The sequence below is a fragment of the Salvelinus sp. IW2-2015 genome, unplaced genomic scaffold (genome assembly GCF_002910315.2).
Source record: "Salvelinus sp. IW2-2015 unplaced genomic scaffold, ASM291031v2 Un_scaffold3428, whole genome shotgun sequence".
Taxonomy (NCBI): Eukaryota; Metazoa; Chordata; class Actinopteri; order Salmoniformes; family Salmonidae; genus Salvelinus; species Salvelinus sp. IW2-2015.
Window position 1 is genome coordinate 65,401 of NW_019944708.1, and position 4,824 is coordinate 70,224.

The 4,824-nt window shown below is 37.9% G+C and overlaps 1 protein-coding gene across 1 annotated transcript in view; it reads left to right on the forward strand.

Moving 5' to 3' along the window:
- The window catches only part of LOC139025858 (dnaJ homolog subfamily B member 6-B-like), a 34,344-nt gene that overhangs the window by 23,810 nt on the left and 5,710 nt on the right, over positions 1 to 4,824 (forward strand). The window lies entirely within an intron of this gene.

A 4,824-nucleotide genomic window follows, 5' to 3' on the forward strand; every position in this document is an offset into this window, starting at 1 on the left:
CCAGGCTAAGAGTCAGTGTAGAGTTTCAGTCTGGTATAACCAGGCTAACATTCAGTGTAGCGTTTCAGTCTGGTATAACCAGGCTAAGAGTCAGTATAGAGATTTCAGTCTGGTATACTACTACTACTACTACTACTACTACTCCGCTCTGGATAAGAGCGTCTGCTAAATGACTTAAATGTAAATGTAAATGTACTCCGCCAGGTCGCAGTTGTAAATGAGAACTTGTTCTCAACTAGCCTACCTGGTTAAATAAAGGTGAAATAACCAGGCTTACATTCAGTATGTGTGGAGGATTCGTTACATAAGACACTTTAAAATGCAACTGATTTAATGTGGATGAGTTGTTTGTAATTCAAAATACTTTCGAAAGAACCATTTAGCTCTATACACACACTCACACAAAGAAGTACATACATTTGAATTTGTCCGTTTCATTTTCTTTTTCAAATAAAACTTTGAAAAGTGTTGATCAGCTGGTACAGTAAGTCGCGGGGCAGGGCTTAGAGACACGGTGCACCATGGGAAATTTGAACTTTGACCTGTTGGGAGCAAATGGATCAGACGCAACGTTAGAGCCACAGCAAAGGCTGCTTGGAGCTACAGCATACATCTCTCTCGAGTCTGCATCTATACCTATCTATCCCAATCTGTTAAACTTCTTTGATATAGGGGGCAGCATTTTCACTTTTGGATGAATTGCGTGCCCATAGTGAACTGCCTCCTACTCTGTCCCAGATGCTAATATATGCATATTATTATTACTATTGGACATAAAACACTCTGAAGTTTCTAAAACTGTTTAAATGATGTCTGTGAGTATAACAGAACTCAAATGGCAGGCAAAAACCTGAGAGAAAATCCAAACAGGAAGTGAGAATTCTGAGACTGGTCAATGTTCAACTCATCGCCTATTCAATTCCCTGATATGGATCTGTTTGCACTTCCTACGCCTTCCACTAGATGTCAACAGTCTGTAGAACRTGGAATGAAGCCTCTAGTGTGATGTGGGGCCGGATGGGAGGTGTTTCAGTCATTGGTCTGGCAGAATGACAGTTCCTGGTCACGCGCTTTCCTCATGATATCGCCTTGCGTTCCATAACATCTACAGACATGAAGGAATGCTCCGGTTGGAACGTTATTGGATATATATGATAACAAYATCCTGAAGATTGATTCTCTACTTAGTTTGACCAGTTTATTCGACCTGTTATATAACTTTTTGAAGTTTTCGTCCGAGTTCGCCTGCATCTGCGCGAGCKTTTGGACAYGTGCACTAAACATGCTAGCAAAAGTAGCTACTTAGACATAACATAAGTAATGGACATTATCGAACAAAACAACGATTTATTGTGGAACTGGGATTCCTGGGAATGCATTCTGATGAAGATGATCAAAGGTAAGGGAATATTTATGATGTAATTTCGTATTTCTGTTGAAGTCATTGCATGCGTGAATTTTTTTTTTTTCTCTGGAATTCCTGAGGAGCATCCAATATCCAGAGGGCACGATCAGAGAATTCATGCAATCCGTCTCGAAACTTCCTATAGAGACTGTAAACAAGGAGGCTTGTTTACACAGACCTGGAGCTCGGAGCGACAAGACCGGGTCCCCGAACCGATCATCGCAAAATTTGAACACTACAAAAAATGTGTAAATAGTCAGGAATGATTCACAAGGAAGGGTGGTCCTTTTGAATATGTATGAACTTTCCAATGTGTAGAGTCGCTCTGGATAAGAGCGTCTGCTAAATGACTTTAAATGTAAATGTAAAAGGAGCTGATCAAAGCAGAGGAAGGGAGCTTAAAGGGCCAAATTCGGGTCTCAATGACCAATTTCCAAGGGAGATGAACGAACGTCGTAAGAGACTGTATCCGGTACAAAGACACAAAGGAAGGATGGTAGGAGTGCCTTTATCATTGTGGACAAACTCTTTATAGATGGACAGCTATTCCCGAGACAGCGCCATAACACCGTGGCTGTATAAATTTACAGGGGCTTCAGGTTACGGGGGGAAAAAGAAGGTATGGAACTGTAAAAATATCTGAACATTATAAAGTGGATATGAAACACACTCAGTTACATGGTCGTTACACATACGGACTTATACATAGACACACACACACACACACACACACACACACACAACACACACACACAACACGCCACACGCACGCACCACACACACAACACACACACACAACACACACACACACACACAACACACACACACACACACACTGATTCGTCTCTTCTCCTCTTTCTCCCTCTCTATTGTCAAGAACTGTTTTATATTTAATGTGTTTTTGTTTGTCTATCTTTTTTATGTATTTGTCTACAAAGTTTATATATGTTTACAACAAGCAAGGGGGAGATATCAGATAGTGGCATTGGGGAATAATAACATATTGTTCGGAATACATTTGTACTGTAGTGAAGCCGTCTCTAGAGTAATGCAGGTCTCTTTCATGATCATGTGAAACGTCAATTTGCTATGGAAATGCTGGGATGTGTTGTTCAATTATGTTAAAGGTAATTATGATGCAACATGATGGTGATACGATATGGATTACATTATCAAATTAAGGCTATACACACTACATGTTACACACATAGACACTCAACCATGCACATTGGCAGAGTTTTTATTTATTTGGATATCACAGATTATAGTCTTACTCTTATCAGAACATCGTACACACTCTCATTATATCACATCCAATATCATACACATCAACCTACTCAGATTTCTTACACACATAATATCTTGTCTCAATTTTCTAACATCTGTGGCATTGGCTACAGGCAAACAGGCAAGGGAATAAAACAGATAGTTCTAGAACCTATTTCTTGAATTCTAAATATCAGACATTTGAAAAGCTCTAGTTTTGACCTCCATAATACCTCTGATGGCAGTAACAAGCACTAATTATGGTCAATTTAGCATGAGAATAGTATCTAGTTATGGTAAGGGGTGAAATAAGTATAGCTAGTTACAATTGTACGGTTTAGCAGATTATAAAAAAAGAAGATCAGTCTTTACATGGCTTAAGAAAAAGGAATATAACATATACTGTTTACAGGAAACTCACTGTACATCCTTAGATGAAGTTGTGGTGGAAAAGGAATGGGTGGTGAAATAATTGTCTGTCATGGACAAAGGAACTCAAAGGGTGTGATGATACTAATTAACAAACACTTCGATCTGAATGTGTAAATAGTCAGGAATGATTCGAAGGAAGATGGATCCTTTTGAATATGAAAGTGGATGAAAAAGAGACTTGGCACATTAATCTATATCGTCCAAATCAGGATGATCCATACTTCTTCGAAAACATTTATACCAATTTATTGAACTTACATGCAACAATGATCTGATCATTATGGTAGGAGACTATACACAGTTATAGAGACAGATAACTATTTTCCACCATAATTTGCAAATAAATTCATTAAAAAATCCTACAATGTGATTTTCTGGATTTTTTTTCTCATTTTGTCTGTCATAGTTGAAGTATACCTATGATGAAATTACAGGCCTCTCTCATCTTTTTAAGTGGGAGAACTTGCACAATTGGTGGCTGACTAAATACTTTTTTGCCCCACTGTACTCGGTATTCATATCACAAAATATATAAATAAGCTCTCCAAATGAATTTCAATAGAAAATTGTAAAATAGACAAGATCCTGCACCTTGGAGAGGTAAATACCGGTCCATTAATGTAAAAATTGCCCTGATTAACTCCTTAGTCATATCTCAGTTTACTCACTTACTTATGGAGCTGCCTACTCCTGATGATGCGTTTTCAAATCATATGAGCAAAAAATATTTTGCTTTATCTGGGACGCTAACCAGACAAAATAAATGTGCCTATCTTCATAATGAATATGAACTGGGTGGGTTGAGATTATTAAATATAAAAGCACTAAACTCTCTCTGAAAGCTTCACTCATTCAAAAGTTTTATTTGAACCCTAAATGGTTCTAAGTAGATTAATAAGAAAAGCTCATCCATGTTTAAAAATGGCTTTTTGCAGATTGCCATGTCTCATTTTCTATTCATTGAAAATTATACTTTTTTCAAGTATCTCTCTTTTTCAAAAGGGCATTGCAGAGCTGGTTACAATTTCAATTTCATCCCCTGAAAAGATAGAAACAAATATTACAACAATATTTGGCTGAACTCAAATGTGCTGGTTAATAAAATACCTGTATTTATGGGAAAGATGTTTGAAAAGGGTATTTTGTTCTTAAATGATATTGTAAATTGGCATGGTAGAGTCCATCATGGAGTTTATCAGAATTGTACGGGAAGGTCTGCTCAATCCAAGAGTACAACCATTGATTACAGCATTGCCCAAAAATGGAGGAGGGGGTGGCAGCGGGAGGAGGTAGGGACTGGTCTGTCTGCAATATAAAAGATCAAAGCTGGTGGAGGATAAAAATAGCATAAATAGGAAAAGAAAAACCAGTTTCATTTGAGGACCAGGTGTTGACAGCTGTGCATACAGATTGCAAAATAGTTGGGAAGAGATTTTGATGTATCGAAACTTTCCAAGTGGGTACGGGGTGTATGAGTTGCATATATAAACAACGCAAGATTCAAGACTTGTGTTTTCAGCTAAAAATTATTTATATAGAATTCTTGCAACCACACACATGTTGAAATATTGGGGCATTCAATCGTGCGAGCTCTGCGATTTGTGTGTGAGGATAGAGAATCAATAGACCATTTATTTTGGTATTGCCCTCAGGTAGCCTGTTTCTGGTCTCAGTTCACGGAATGGCCTGAATAATGCATAGACATTGATCTAAATTTGACC